Source organism: Scardinius erythrophthalmus, assembly GCF_964197995.2.
Source record: "Scardinius erythrophthalmus genome assembly, chromosome: 5".
In the NCBI taxonomy this organism is placed as follows: Eukaryota; Metazoa; Chordata; class Actinopteri; order Cypriniformes; family Leuciscidae; genus Scardinius; species Scardinius erythrophthalmus.
In genome coordinates, this window is record NC_138225.1 from 28,662,436 (window position 1) to 28,679,753 (window position 17,318).

Sequence of the window (17,318 nt, forward strand, 5' to 3'; positions counted from 1 at the left end):
ATTGTTTTGACAAAAAAAGAAAAGAAAAAAAAGACATTTTTCAAGATATCTTTTTTTTATGTTTCACAGAATAAATAAAGTCATATAGATATGGAACGTTATAAGGGTGAGTAAATTATGAATGAATGTTCATATTTGGGTGAACTATCCCTTTAAAAGAGGTAGATGTAGAACACATGCACGAACGTAAACTTTTTATTTAAACCCCATGAAACCACTTAATGTAACCTGATTCATTTATTTGAAGGAAGAATTAATTCAGTAGCAAAGCATCAACAAGCCACTTGTGAGACAAAGTAATGTCTGTCCTAACTACAAAGTGTGATACTATCAAGGTCCAATTTAATCCAGTGCTGAATTCATGAATAAGTGCTACTCAACTGACCGGCCAGTGCCCTACATAGTTCACAACCCACATGCAGCATAGAAGGCCTGCTTTGTTTTTAATGGCCAGCAATGAATTTAAGGGTCAATTAGAGCCTGAATTCCACAGGCATGTGATACAACATTCCCCACCTTCATGAAAGAAACCTCAATTACAGCAGACGCTTTAATGCAGAAGACAGCTCTGTTTTAAAGCCGTTGATCATTTCACTCATTTAACAAGAGCCATTTCAGTACTATTGCCATGGATGTCATTGACTTCCAACTGACTTCCACACCTCCGTGCTAAAAGATTCGCAGGTCAGTAAAAGAAACCTCTGCTTGCTGGTGCCATGGCAGTGAAAAAACAGGGAACAATTAATAGTTGAAACAGCATCAGATGCCACTGGATCCTAGGGATTGTTTGTTTTACAGAATTTGCCCTGCACCCAATTCCTTTCCTGTTGCTGTAAAGATGATTTATCAGGTCTGAAGGGAACTATGAAATATTTGAAATGAAAACAAGCTTGTGTTGCGTTTTGCTCACAGGGTTTGTGTTTTTTCCATCTGGTTCTGTTGTTAAAGAAGGCCAAAACCTAAAATATTTTCACATTTTAAAATAAAAAGCAACAGTAAACACTTAACACTAACCTCTGGGGGACAGCCAGAGAAATGTGGTTTGTGAAGAAATGAGAAGAAACATAACGTGGGTATTTTTAAATTCGTCTTGAATGCCTGTAGTTTTGATGTTTTTTTTCCTCTGGAGAGAATTCGTCAAGCACATAGCCTCAGAAGCAGGAAGGTTTGATTTTCTCCAGTTTGCCAGTCGTAGTGAACACATGATTTTTTTTATTTATTTTTTTTACATTTAAACATTTATTATGTTTTGATGAGGTTTAATTAAGAAGTCCAGTAAATTCTATTTTTAATTTTTAGTAATTTTTTAGATGTACTTGTTATTGTAGTGTAGTTTTCTAATGGTCTTTAAAGAATATATAGATTGGTATCACTGAATGCAGGTTGTCAGTGATTTATTCAATAAGCAAGACTAATATTAATTTATAAACAGTGAGATGCGTTTATCACCATATAAATATACGCTGTCATAGATGGGGTGTGACGGTTAGTATATAACCGTGAGACCGACGCTTATAGTTGAACACCGTCATTAGATCTCTATAACCGCCAAAACCATGGTATTAAAATATTTTTTACAAACATTTTTTATCATAGAGAATGTTTAAATACTAATTAAAAACAATTGTTAACAGTCTGTGTCATTAATGGTCTACGTCGTTTCCAACTGTATTTGATTCTTTGCCAAGTACCAATGCAAGTTTTGTTTTGTAAATCGTCAGACCTGATTTTTATCACTTCATTAAGTTTTTCTTTGTAGAAAGCCTTTCTTTAAAGCGAATTTCGTTTTGTATAAATTGTATATTAATTTTAATAAATGTTTCATCAACCAATTGCATGCATTTAATAAAAATATAGCAGACAATATAGCAGACAATATAATAACCGTGACATGGAGGCGCCGGTGCGCCGCGTTCACTTGCATTGCATTGTGAACTAGAGCGCATCTCATCGTAAATGAATGAAACTAAGCGTAGGCCTATGCCTCATACATTAGCATTAAATATCTTTGCTGCATCCTTTCTAGAACAGACAAGGGCTTTCTTGCGGCTCGCGTCAGCAGAGCATTGCATCGTCCATAGACCGCAAAACAATCAGCGGATGGCGGGCGGGTGCGGCTTTGAAATTTGGTCCAAAAACATTGGTGCGGATGATGAGTTTTGTGATGCGGTTGCGGATGAAATAATACCCCATCTGCGTATCTCTATCGATAACAACATTGAACACTACACAAATATTAATTTATGTTTTTTTTTATTTAGGCGATCAAATAGCTAATCAGTGTCTGCTCGTTTATTCAAACTAAGTTGTCCTATAACAGACGAACGTCGCAACGCAATTTTTTGCTGCCTTATATGTGAATTACGGTAACAACAAACTGTTGAACCAATCAAATTCCAGCTGTCAGCAGAGCAAAAAGAAAGTGGACTCTGCTCTTTACTTTTATTGTGTACTGAAGTTCAGAGGCTGCTTTTGTCCATGCCATTTGTGGAAGATTTCAATATTGTGTAAGAGCATCAGGATCCTCTGATAGTGACTATTGAATGTTTGTAGCGCATGTGTACCAATTGCACTTCATTTTCTGTTTCATTCTATTCTTAACTCAGTTCCACTTGTATTCAATATCAGTACTTCCGCAGAGGAAGGGACAGCTTAAAATGGGCTTCTTGCTAGGGGTGCTCCGATTGATTGGCTAACGATCGCTATCGGCCGATAATCGCTTCTAATCACTCGATCGGCGATCTCTCAATTTGCCGATCTCAGAAACCAATCTCAGGCTGATGACGCAAAAAGACACACACTTGCCGCGAGAGGTACAGCATAGCCTACATGACATGCTTGCAGCAGCGCCGTCGCAGTCTCTATCCGGCACTTGTAAAATAATTATAATGTTGAAGGTGAGGTTCAATTCATACATCTTTATTAAATAGCTTTTGACAAATTAGTAATTTGAAAACTTTCTCTGATACATAATTTCACGAACAGCACAAGCGAATCTGTGCTCTCTCTCTCTCTCTCTCTCTCTCTCTCTCTCTCTCTCTCTCTCTCAAAATGTGCAAATGTCTTCACATCACCACATCGCATCTGCACTATAAGTGTAATGCCGATCCAGAGATGACGAAGATGAAGGCAGGTTACAAGAATAACAGGATTTATTTAACAAGAAACTCCAACAATACGAAACCGTGTGCTGTCCACAAATAACAACCGACAATGAACTGAGGCTCCAAAGGAAGTTAAGTTGTGGTACACTGAAAAAAATTATTTGTTGAAATTAATAAAAAAAAATTTTATCGTAAGTGGTTGCATTCAGTTGATTTTATCTACATTTAAACAAATGCATTAAGTTGAACTAAAATTGATTAAGTTCAACTTAATGCATTTGTTTAAATGTAGATAAAATCAAAAAAAATATTAATCACATTAAAATAATTGATTCATTTCAATTAAAAAAATGTATTCATTTCAACGAATCATTTTTTTCAGTGTATAAACAAGGTTAATAAGGAGACACAGCTGAACTAAGAGAACTAATCATATCAGTAACCATGACAACTCATAAGTGGCGGGAAACTAAACAAAGGAAACACATGTGACTGAAAATAACAGACTAAAAGTCCATAAAAATGAAACTAACTAAACAGAACCGTGACAATAAGCGTAGCGTGTTTAAACCATTCAGCTCTTGCTCGCACATAAAGCAGTCTCAAAAACAGCTTGCAAGTATCAAACTAATTTCTTCTGTTTGTGGCTAATTGCACTAATGGTCAAAAACACACAAAGGTATGTCAAAATTACTGTCTTGGGGAGCATCCTCGTAAACACAGTCGGTTATGTCTTTAGTGAACGTAAACAGTTGAGAAAGAAAACGCGTGTGTAACAGTATATTGGATCCGTGCATAAAAAAAAGTGACAGAAGCCTAATAAACCTGCTACTGTCTGTGTCATTAATGTTAATCAAACAACAAAAGATAAAGAGAAAAATCACTCGCTGCTCTTGACTGAAGAACTTTTGTAACTTTAATTGTAATGATTATTATGCATTTAATTTATTCAGGGAAGACTATTCAGTGTTATTTTACATTTGATTCTTTATTAAATTTCTGTAGTATTTCTTATGTGAATACTACTGTTAGGCACTGTACTTAAAGCACTGTATTTTTCTTTTGTAATTTGTTTATTTGTTTACTTGCCTTTTTTGTAAATCCAATTCAAAGTTTGAAATCAGGCTTGTACTGTATGTTTGCTATTGTGCAACAACATTGACCCATTGTAAAAACAAAATTGCATTGTGTGACCAAACATTAGGTGACGTAATTATTTTACTTCATTTATTTTTTTGGAAAAAGTCTAAAAAAGCCTGATTGCAATAAAATACTGATTGGAGCATTCATATAAATAATGCTATATGATAAAAAGAAGGCTTCATATAGACTCCATGATTGTTAATGGTGATCGGTATCAGTCGATACTGCTTCCTGTGATCGGTGATTGGCCCCAAAAATCCTGATTGGAGCACCCTTACTTCTTGCATAGGATGCGAATTGCATGCCGATTTGATATTTTGCTATGATAGCAATGTTATTTCTGCATAAAATGTTTATGCAGGATTAATTTTAAAAAATCATACTTTTTTCTCCCTCTATTTGTTTCACAGGTGAGAATTGTTTCCTTAAAATAGCCAGTCCAGCTAGTATCTAATTTATATACACGTGTGCACAATTGGATTAATAGAGCTTAAAGTCATACCCGTGTAATACTCCAGATCATTTCACGGCATTCCTCCCTCAAAGTGGTACGGGGAAGCAATCAGTCAATTCTGATTGAAGTCCTCACTAAATCAATAGAAACCAGATATATCTCATAATGCCATAGATCCACAGCTGTCCTAGAGAGCTGTACATCCTCACTTTGGTTTGTCCGGCCTATCTCTAACCAAATAGCACATTAAATTGGGCAACAGAGCAAGTGTCTGTCAACTTGTTTATACAGTGAACAAAAAGCAGTAAAAGTTGTGCTGCTGAAATCACAGATAATGTAAGATGATTTTTTTGTATACTAATAAAAGTGCAGCCATGCATCATTTTTGTGTATTGATGAAGCTGTTGGGGTCGAAACTTGTTACAATCATGATTGGCTGCTTTTTAACAGTGTGGTCAATGTTATCAACCAAAGACATTATCCACTTCTCTAAGGATGAGGCCTAATGAAGTTAAATAGAATTTTGACAAGATAATGGATTTGTTTTCCTTCCTTGATTCCATTTTCCCCCTCAGCGCTCATGATAAACTGTGTAGAAAAGAAGTAAGAGGGAAACAGATTATTCAAGGCTGCTCACAAGGGGGATGAAAGATCAATAACGAACCCTTTTGAGAAAAAAGAAACATCCAGTGAAGACCTCTATAGTTTGGGTTTGAGTTTGAGTTAGATCCTAGGCACAAGAACTGAATTCTTCTTAGCTCGTGCACTAGATCTGGCCCCTTCTCAGGGGGTGATCGCTGACCAATAAAAATTTACAGCACATAGCAGAGAGGAAGTAGCTTGTACAGGGACCTTGCTACACAATTGCGTGGCGAGGCACACTACCTTTTAAAAGTTTGGGGTTAATGAGATTTTTTTTATGGTTTTAAAAGAAGTCTCTTATGTTCACCAAGGCTGCGTTTATTTGATTTAAAATAAAGTAAAAACAGCAATATTGTAAATGATCTATATTGTCAGACTATGTTTTATTATTAATATCAAGTCAGAACTGTAACACTTCCAAATCAAGAAAAAAATTGTTACTGTCACTTTAAGATGGCTCCCAGAGAAACATGATCCTCTCTAATCAGCATTTGCCTCTGTGAAATCTAGCATAAGCTTGCTGACTCTTCGTTTCTGTTTAGCATAAGCAGAATCTGATGACCTTTGACCTATTTGTAGACCTCACCCCCTCTCATCGCCATAAAACTAGGCTTGCTGTGCATAGATTCCTCACTTGGTCACTGATCATTAAGGAGATCAAAGGGTTAGTGAAATCAGCCGTGGCACACACTATCCCGTAAGGCGATTGGTAGAACAATCCTCTCGTTCTTAAAACCTGTGCGATAGTGTGTCATTTGCCAATTGAAATATATGGAGTAAATTATATGGATCTGCATTTCTTAGGAAGGTGTGATGTCTATCGTTGGCGTGTTGTGTGTGTAGATGTGTGTATATATAGTGCTCACCTTTCACCCCTCATCACTCACCGCTCAACTGTGTCTCCACATAGCTTCAGTGTGTATTTCTGACAAGCTCATGTTTGTTCCACTTCTTTGTCGATTGCAGGAGAAATGTGCCGGATTCCTCAGAGCTGAGTCTGACCACGACTCATATTCCCTCTCTTCAATAATTCAGAGCTAGTGCCGTAAAGTTGTTACTTAAAGTCCTCTTCTGTCAGTGTCGTTTTGTTGGCTTATACGTTGTGGTCCTGCTGTGTATCATCTGCTTAGACAAATGTTTTATGATAAACAGTAAATTTGACAGGCCAGTGCTGTTCACCAGATCATTTCCAGATGGTCTTTACAAGGAGAATTGAGCGTGACAAGGATTCTAAAGACATAGTTAAGATTATAACAAGTAAATGCATTGATAGCATTTCAGCTACTATGTAGTGCTTTAAACTACTACTATACTGTATATACTCTAACGTTCAAAAGTTTGAGGTCAGTAGGATTTTTTTGTGTTAATGCTTTTATTTAGTAAACATGCATTAAAGTATTCAAAAGTGGCATTAAAGGCTTTTGTTACAAAATTATTTCTATTTTTTTTATATTGTTCTTTTTAACTATCTATTCATCATCATCAAAAAAAAAAAAAAATCCTAAAAAACAAACAAAAAAAATTACCGACCCCAAACATTTAAATGGTGTATAAGTGATCTAAGGGAACTTGCCATGCATAATGGGTGTTAGCAATGTCTTCAAATAATAACTATGGTTAATTGCACTTCTTCTTTTTGCCTGAATAAGAAATGCTAAAGAAGTTGTGATAATATTGGTTTTAACACTAAATATTTCAGTTAGTCTGTGGTATCATGATTCCACTGATATCAGCATATTTACAATAAGAGAAATGGTTTTGGTTAGCATTACATTTTGAACATTCAGACCTATTAGATGAACAACACGGATAGGATATTTTTTTTACCAGAACACTAAACAAGAAACTTGAGTTGTGTTTGAAGGTATAATTTGTGGTGATATCTTCACCATCTGCTTTTGCAATTCTAGTTTGACCCCCTCCTCTGGCAGGAAATGGCATCCCCCACTGATGATGTGGCACTTTGAGTCATAAATTTAATAGCTTACCCCCCCCCCCCCCCAATTCCCCACTCCTGCTTCTCCATCCCTTCATAAACCCCTTCCTCTCTCTCTCTTTCTCTCTCAGGACTGACCTTTTTTCTTTAATTATTTATCCATCTTAGTTGTATGGCAAGAATTTGTTACAAAAGAGCCCAGTGGATGTGTTGGTTTAAGCCCCGCCCCCTCGGCCGTATGCTGTGATGTGACAGTGCAATGCTCCCTTTGTGATCGGTGACGTGAAGGGAATTGATGAGATGAAGCTAGCGATTTCCTTCCATTTAAAGACTTGCTCCATATGTCCATTGATTTATGGTGTGCTTCGTGATCATCTGTTATATAAATTAGGTTATTATAATGAAGTTAAACTATTGCAGATGCAGGTTAAGTACAGATTTAGAAACTAGATAGCAATTAGATGAGTTGTGTGTCTTTCTGATAGAGCTTATAGAATGATGGAATACACCAAAAGGGATAGTTCGACCAAAAATGAAAATCACCTTACCCTCATGTCATTCTAAACCTGTATGACTTCTTTCTTCTATAGAAAACAAAAGAACATATTTTAAACATGCCAGTGTGTTTTTTGTTTTTGTTTTTGTCGTCCATTCACTGGAAGTCGGTAGGATCCAATGTTGTTTGTATTCCGACGTTCTTTAGAATATCTTCTTTTGTGTTCCACATGAAAAAGAAAGTTACAGGTTTGGAATGACATGAGAGTGAATCAATGGTTATATAATTTTCATTTTCAGGTGAACTAACACTTTAAAAAAGAAAAATAATACTTCACAAAACAAATCAGGATTACTTTTAGATGTCATGTGCAATGCAGATCACATGCAAGCACAGTATATATACTCAGGACATTTGCCTTGATACACAGCCCAGTATGTATGCTTTAAATTAAAGTTGCTGGTTAACAAATTATACTTGCAAATTATTTTGGGATACAAAATGAGGAGTAGTCATTTTTAGACTAGACATGTAGACACAGTCATGTGCCTCATCATCTTTTACTCTACTGGCATTGTGTTAACGTCAGCATTATTGTATGAATTGCAGAGCTTGCAATGAACACACACACTCACTCACACACACTGCCACCAGTCACACATTTCACCCACTTATAAGGTCTGCTAAATCAAACAAGACGTGACTGAGGGATATTCACTGTATCCTACATGAAAAATGTGTCTGTCGGAGCTGACAATACAAGCAATAAGGACAGAAATGAAACTTTCCAATCCTTTAAACCAAACAAACAGGTTATTAGAAGGTTAGATGGCTCATATTGTAGAACTGGCTTAGGTTTGTTACCTCTGTGTGTAGTATCTACATGTAATGCTAATACCGCTAATGTCAGTGATGTTGGATTGGTTGTTTGGCTAATGTAATGTGGTCTGCTTTAGCATTTGGTCAATAAAGATGGCTCTGTGTGGTATGGTAGCCATCTTGAGCCTGGCTGTCAAAGACCATAAAAGGTTAGCTCACACAGAAGCTGCACTGTTGATATGACAGAGCCCCTTGCCTTCAGCGCGCACAAGCTGTGGGAAACACCAGCCCCTCCTGACCCACTCATACATACACAAAACACACACACTTTCTCTCTCCCTGTACTGCACACACACAAACACACCAAATCTTATAACACAGAGCAGTCAACACAAGCTCATCCATCACAGATCTATTCAGGGCTCCGGCTCCCTCTTTGTTCGCTAGTGTTGGCCGCAGCCCAACTTTACTCTGGGTGAAAGTGATATGAACTTAGTGCTGGTGGTCTCGGGTAATAAATTCTATACAGACGCAGTGATGCTACTGCTCGTTGGTACTTGTAAGCACCCAATATCACCGCACTGGCTATCAACATCATTCAGTTTCCCTGAGTACGAGGGCAAATGAAAGTAGTAGTGTAGTGCAGGCTAATTGCATCCCCTGAATTGCTCTAGTACTACAATACTAGTGAAAATGATTGTTGTTTCCAGTGTTCCTTGTTGAGAACTTGAGCAAGGATGCATTAAATTTAAATGCTTTTACATTGTTACAAAAATATATATATTTCAAATATATGCTGTTCTTATGCATCACTGTTTCCACAAAAATATTACGAAGCACAACTGTTTTCAATATTGATAGTAATACAGCGTATTAGATATGATTTCTGAAGGATCATGTGGAATAATGGTTGCTGAAAATTCAGCTTTGCCATCACTGGAATAAATGCAGCCTTAGTGAGCTTAAGAGACTTCTTTTAAAAACATTATAAAATCTTGACCCCCAACTTTTTCTTTAAATGGCATAATTTTGAATGTGTAATATAAAGCCATATTGTAATATGTAATGTGTTTGATGTCTTTGTTTGTTTGGAGTTTTAGATCTCTACTAGAACCATCAACCTGCATATTGTTTTTTCAATTATACAAATATATATACAAATTATACAGTTTCTCCAACAAATTGTTTAAAAAAATAATTAAATGTGCTTTAATAAAGTAATTATTCTTTTTTTTGGGGGGGGGGGTACTTCTCTAATAAATAAATAAAACCAGTAATCTCAACCATTCATTTCATAAAACAATTACCGTTTTAACCAAGTAAACATAAACATTACATACAGCACAGTTAGTTTTGATAGTTCATGTTAGCTCCAATTGAAGTCTCATGCAGGGCCATTTTGAACTTTTGAACATGTATCCATGAGTCTGGATTTCTTAGTTTTACTGCTTGGCCGTGTTGTTTTGCATTATTTATTTGTACAGAGAGAACCGTTTCCAACTGCCTCACGTTGGTTACCTATGATTTATTCACATAGCTTTATATTGGTTTAAAGGCGGATATGTGCATTTCCATCGGCGAGGTCTGAGTTATACTACCATTTTGATTAACTGTTCATGGACCCAAGTGTATTAGAGCCATATGGCACTCATGAAAAACACATTTAATGACTAATCCACTCTGAGTGCTGAATTTAGAAATCAGTTTCTGCTAATAATCTACAGATCTTAGAGAGATATTGTTTCATTAATGGGTTTTAACGACCACAGTTCCTTGTTAAGCTTAAGAATTATATTTTTACAGCGATAAAATATCAAGTATTCAGTAGCATTAGAACAAATGGGGTTTTTACATATTTGAGAAGCCCTAAATCTAATTTAAACCTGGAAAAAACTGAAAGTTTTGAGATTCCCTATAATTAATAGTTCTCCCCATCTGTATGTAAATTCTGCAATAAGTTAATTTTCCACTATTGGAACTTGAATCTTTATTTAGGGGGTTTCTCAGCAAATATTTGTATGTGATTAGTTGAACTGAATTATACATACATACATACATACATACATACATACATATATGTGTGTGTATATATATATATATATACAGTATATATATATATATATATATATATATAATTAAAAAAAAAATTCGATTAACTGCCCTTGGTTTATGATAAACAGTAAAATTACATTCGTGTTCAACAGTAAACAAATGTGACATGAACAATGTCAACCAGTGAACATTTACATATGTACTCTTGTCCTACACCTCCATATCGATCTCTGGCCTTAAGTAGTGCCAAACAGAGTGGTGAGATAACTGTAATTCCATGCTCCTGGTTTTTTCTGGCTGTTATCTCAGTCAGTCCTCTTCAATAGTGTCATGTTTGCTCAGCTTCTCCAAAAGCAGCTGCAGCTGCCGTCGAATGAAGAAGCCATCCGTCATAATGGGGGAAATAAAGCAGGCTCATGTGCCGAGAGTCTCTGTCATCCCCCCTCCCACCCTTCAATCTCCCTCTTTTTCTAAGGTCTGCGTCACACAACACTTTCTCTGACCTCTTTCCGTACTGTTTGTTCACACGCGTGGCCTGCTGACTTTTCTGGCAGCGTTTACTTGGCCTGGCTCCAGCTGGCTGACGGTGCTACAGCAGCATGCAGACAATCTCTTACAGATGTCTGGAGACATGGAGTAGGATTCATGCTTTAGAAACGAGGAATGGAGAGGAAGCCAACCAAGCACTGTGAGCAAGGTGCACTGCTTTGTTCGAGTAGCCAATGAGCAGATTCTTCATTTGAGTGTGTGTGTGTGTGTGTGTGTGTGTGCTGTTTCCATTCCTCTTGTATATATAAAGTTATATACTCAGCAAAAAAGAAACATCCTCCCACTTTCAACTGCTTTTTTTCCAGAAAATGTATTTTTGTGTGTAAATATTTCTATGAACATAAAACAACTGAGACATAAACTAAACAAGGCAATATCAAAAGTAGCAGTCAGTGTCTTGTGTGGCCATCTCATCCTCATGGACTGAGCCAGATTTGCCAGTTCTTGCTGAGAGATGTTACTCCATTATTCCACCAAGGCACTTGCAAGTTTTCAAACACGTCTGAGGGGACACGTGGACACACGGAAAATCAGCTGTCCTTCCTGTCTCCCTGCAGCACCGTCTTAGGCGCCTTACATTACGGACATTGCAGTTTATTGCTCTGTCCACATCTGCAGTCCTCATGTCACGCTGCAGCAGGGCTATGGCTTGTTCACGGAGATGACCGGGGAGCCTGGGCATCTTTCTTCTGGTGTTTTTCTGAGTCAGTAGAAATGTCTCTTTAGTGTCCTAAGTTATTGGAACTGTGACTTTAATTGTCTACCGCCTGTAAACTGTTAGCGTCTTAAGGACTTTTCCACAGGTGCATGTGCAATATTGTTTATGGTTCATTGAAAAAGCATGGAAGCCATTGTTTAGACCGTTTACAATAAAGATCTGTACAACTTATATGGATTTTACAAAATTTTCTTTAAAATACAGTATCCTGAAGATTGTATCCTTTTTTTTTTTGCTGAGTTTGTTATATCCAACTTTATCTGCATAGACTATTATTCGCTTAAAGCAATATACACTGCAAAGCAAATCTCAACTGCCTGATTTTTTTACATTTTGTTTCAAGGTGGATATATACTTTTTCCATGTACAGTATACTCGCATATGGTAAAATATATTTTATAGCACATCTCAAATGCTTGATTGCTTTTAATGTCCCAAAATGTAAGCAATTTTATAGCTCAGCTCTAATCTGCTAAATGCTACTATAAGGCGATATTAAGATATTATAAACATTAACATCATGATTTTCTGTAAAATAAATAAATAAAGGTGCTTTTAAACAATGTGTATTATTAAAAGCGCTATACAAATAAATTTGACTTGACTTGCCTTGAAATTTGACTGAGTAAACATAGACGAAAAGTCATATTATGGGGACAAGTTTGCAGATCTTTTCTTATTCAGAACAGTAGTTTGTTTAGGTAGATTATGCTGCAAAGTTACACTACTGTTCAGATGTTTAGGGTCAGTAAGTTATTTATTTGTTTATTTATTTATTTATTCTTTTGAAATAAATGTATTTTATTTATTCAGAAAGGACTTTTTCAAAATTGACAGTATATTTTTATGCTACAAAAGATTTCTAATTCTATTATTCTTTTCACTCCTCTATCAGAAATCTTGCGAGGAGCACTGGTCGAGGCAAATTTATGGGGAAATTATTGTCTTTCCACTTCTGTATTATGGCCCCAAAAGTGCTCACTGGACCATTCAGAAGCTTAGAATGGTGCCTATAACCAATGCCATCATTATGTTTTGCAACAATTAGGTTGCGAAGGTCTTGAGACAGCTCTTTGCTTTTACCCATCATGAGATGTGTCTTGTGTGACACCTTGGCAATGAGACCTTTTTGTAGGCCATCATTTGGGACTGAACCAGCTGTTATTAATTTCCACTGACAGGGGGCTGGATTGCTTTTTAATTACTGTAAGTTTTCAGCAGTTGTCTTGGCTTTCCATGCCTTTTTGTGCCTCCCTTTCTTCATGTGTTCAATACTTTTTCCCTGTGTCATTTCACATTATCACACATAACTTAATTTCTGAACTTATTTTTGTTTGTTTCTTTGTATGTATGGCTTACTTGGGTTGTTACCAACATCTGGTGAAAATTTCATGTCAGTAGCACCTTTGGAAATATATTTACTGAGAAAAATTATGACGTGCTCAATACTTATTTCCCCCGCTGTATATTCAAAAAGAAAACAGTTATGTTTAAATTGTAATATTATGTCACAATATTACTGTTTTTACAGTATTTTGATAAAATAAATGCAGCCTTGGTGAACATAAGAGACTTCTTTCAAAAACATTTAAAAAAAACTTAACCATCCCAATTTTTTTGAATGGTACTGTACATATTTAAAGGAACAACTGAAAACAGAAATGACAACCTCAGTCATTATTTACTCGCCCACACTGTATGTTGTTTAAAACCAGCATGACTTTCTTGATTTTGTTGACCACTAAAGGAGATTATCTTTTAATGTGTTCATGTAGTTATAACAAATGGGAAAAGGCGCTTTTAGGGCTTAAACAAGGCATAAAAGTATCTTAAAAGTGGTCCATATGACCCATGCTCTTTATTCAAATTCTTCTGAAGTCATATGATGATGAACAGGCTAAAATTTAAGTTATGATTCATTACTGAAAATCTTCCCCTCCAGCTGTTAACCGTTTTGACCAGACTATTGAGTCAATGAGTTCCATTTTATTTGTTATAGTGAGTCATTCAGGTAACAACATGAGGGTGAGTAAATAGGCTAATGATTTTTGGTGAACTGTCCCTCAGTTAAATTCTAGTATCTAGCAGTATTCTTGTCCTTTTTTATTCATTTTCTTTTCCTCCCTTTTTCTTTTTCTGCTTGCTTTTGTCTTCTCCTGTTTCTTTTTTAGTCTTCTATTTCTATTTCTTTCCTCTGCCTTCTCTGTTCCTGTCCCCTTGTAGCTGCTTAGCACGAGAGGGAAGGGTCTGGCTGACATATTGAAGGGACGAACGGGGTCAGGGGGGTTAAATTGAACAAATCTGCCCATTGACGTCCTGTCTCCTCCACCCTCCACTAATATCATTATTCCCGGGTGTCAGGGGGCGAGCGGACATGTCGCTAAGGCTGACAGCACAGAGGCGAGGGCAGCCACTTACCACAGTAGACCTCCCACTATGGCAGGCTCCTTTTGTTGAAGGACCTGTCAGCAGAGGCAGAAAAAGAAAAACATTGAGTCCTCTGTGTTCATCTGAGTAAATACATGCAGAGACACACGGGGTTGGAGGGTTATGGATTGCTGGTCTTTGTCTTTACTAGAAGCAAGTGAAGAGGGGCGCTATGAAGGCGTGGCTTTGGAATGTTTATCATTTCAAAGTTCATTTTTTTTTGCGAAATATTTGGACTTTCCCTCTGCCTTTTTTGGTCTAGTATAGTATTCAGTGTAGTTGAACCATGCAAACAAATCAAAGATCACACACAGATCCAAATAGATGCTAACAAAGCAGCTTTGCGAAACTGTGGAGAAAAATGCAGAGTATAAAAACCAAAGTAAAAATTATTATCACTAACATCTAATTTAAACAACATTTTTTTTTTTTTTTGTAAAGTTTTTTTATTGAGCACCAGTGATGCAGGACATGTACAAATACATGAATACAAAAGGCAACAATTGTAGAAACAATGCTCACATTTTCTAATAGTAACAACCCTCCCCTCCCCTCCCCTCCCCTCCCATCCCCTCCCCTCCCTCGGAACATGGGACATTCATCCAAGGCAAAAAATAATAAATTAAGACAGAAATAATTGAAGTAAAAAAAAGTAAAAAAATAAAATAAAAAAAAAGTAATTAGCAAAGAAGAAGTATACACACAGACTCACTGCAACTAAGGCTGCACACTTCACAGGACATTTGATTCACATGGGTAAATAAATATCAAAGTAACAAGTGAGTTAGCAAGAGGGGCTGCTAATTGATACTAAGTGGGCATAGTCTTAAGTTTGTTCAGGTGTGACAGTACTGGGTTCCAGACATAGAAGAATTTGTCCCTGGACCCTCTCAGTGTGTATTTAATTTTTTCTAATTGTATGAATTGCATTAGGTCACTAAGCCATAAAGATACTTTAGGTGGATTGTTTTACTTCCAGTGTAATAAAATCCTTCTACGTGCAAGCAATGTTGTGAACGCAATTATGTTTTTATACTTTTTCCTTAGTGTAGAGTATCTTCTATCTGTAATACCGAAAATGGCCATTGCAGCGTTAGGTTGGAGGTCGATGTTAAGAGCCTCTGACAAGGTTTTGAAAATCATAGACCAGTAGGTTGTGAGGGCTGGACACAGCCAGAACATATGGGTTAAGTTGGCAGGAGTGTTACGACACCTGTCACAGCTATCATCTATGTTAGGATATATTTTAGCCAATTTCACTTTCGAGTAATGAATGCGGTGTAGAATTTTGAATTGAATTAAGCTCAACTTGGCACAGGAAGTGCTGTCATTTACTCTTAGTAGAGCGTTGTCCCAAATGTCCTCCTCTAATTCTAGTTCCTCCCCTAATTCATTCACCCAGTCTGCTCTAATCTTTGCAAGATTTGTGCTTTTAAGACTGGTTATCTGGCCATATATCCTTGAAATATTTTTTTGGGAATTGACTGCGGGTTCTAACAAATTCTCTAAGCCCGAGGGTGGTGGTGTGTATGGAAAGTTAGAAAAATGATGCTGAAGGAAGTGGCGGATTTGAAAGTAACGAAATAGGCTAGACCGGGGTAGACTAAATCTGTGCGACAAATCATCAAAGTTTGCAAAAATGGAGTTTGTGTACAAGTCTTTAAAATAGAGAATGCCTTGCCTTTGCCAAAGAGTGAATTCAGAGTCTAGCATTGCCTGGGGGAAAAGGTGATTATTGTGTATGGGACTTAAATGAAAAATGTTTTCACATTTAAAGTTCTGTCTAAGTTGAAACCAAATTTTAAGGGTATTTTGGATTGTTAGTGTATTTCATAATAGGGGCGGGCAGGCTGGAGGTGACCAGGGCTTTAAGAGATGTTGAGGTGCAAGATGCAGCCTCAAAGAGACACCAGTCTATGTCAGGGGTGTGTAGCCAATGTATGATTTTTTGAACATTTGCGGCCCAATAATAGTAGCAAAGATTTGGAAAAGCTAAGCCACCTTGGTTTTTAGGTCTTTGTAGTAATTCTAACCGTATTCTAGGCTTTTTCCCATCCCATAAAAATGAGATAAAAGCTTTATCGAGGGACTTAAAAAAAGATTTAGGGAGATAAAGTGGGATACACTGAAATAGATAAAGAAATTTGGGGAGTATATTCATTTTAATTTAAACAACATTTTAAGAAAAATGTTCAAATGCTACATGGAATAAAATGAAGTTTTTATCATGTAACTTGAAGACAACCATTTTGTGACCTGTCAAGTCGAGTTGTTTGCTTTTGGTGTTTTGTGATTTGTTTGCATGCCTGTCAGTTTGCATTCCTGCTTCACAGATTTGTTTGTCTGCTTTTAGATTTGGTTGAGTTTTCTGATATGTTTGCATGCTTTGAACATCTCAGGTACTATACTAGTAAGAACCGGATCACTGGTACAGGATTACGGCGTAGAAAAGCCCTGCACATTTTCTTAACTACTACTCTGACGTTTATTGGATTTACACACAAATTTTAAGGCCCCAACAGCACAGGTCTTAAAGTCACTCTTGAGGCCCTTAAATGGGGTGCTGTCTTTTTATAATCTAATTCTACACAGGACTAGCAGGATTTACTTTTGTGTTTTGGTCCATGTTCAACTTTTTGCAACCTATTGAATCATGTTTCTAGTAGGGCTGGGCTAAAAATACCAGTTTCTCGGTTTTAATCGATTGATGATTGAACAAAATCATGTAGCACGCCTACCATCCAATAAATCATAATAACTTTTGTGCTTTGTTATTTCTGATATGAAACAACGTCTCAGCTTTCAAATTCTGTCCATTTTTTTATGAAAATCAAACAATAAATAAATTTAGCTTAATTTACTTAACCTGTTCCTCCATATTTAATGTGTTTGAATAAATTAAATTCGTCATGTTTTTACAACAGCCACCATTTAAATGTTTATATTTCAAAAAACGTTCGTGTGTGTTATTTAAATGC

At 36.5% G+C, this 17,318-nt stretch overlaps 1 protein-coding gene across 2 annotated transcripts in view; it reads left to right on the forward strand.

The window, feature by feature from the left end:
• arid3c (AT rich interactive domain 3C (BRIGHT-like)) overlaps positions 1 to 17,318 on the forward strand; it is an 83,357-nt gene that overhangs the window by 12,625 nt on the left and 53,414 nt on the right. The window lies entirely within an intron of this gene.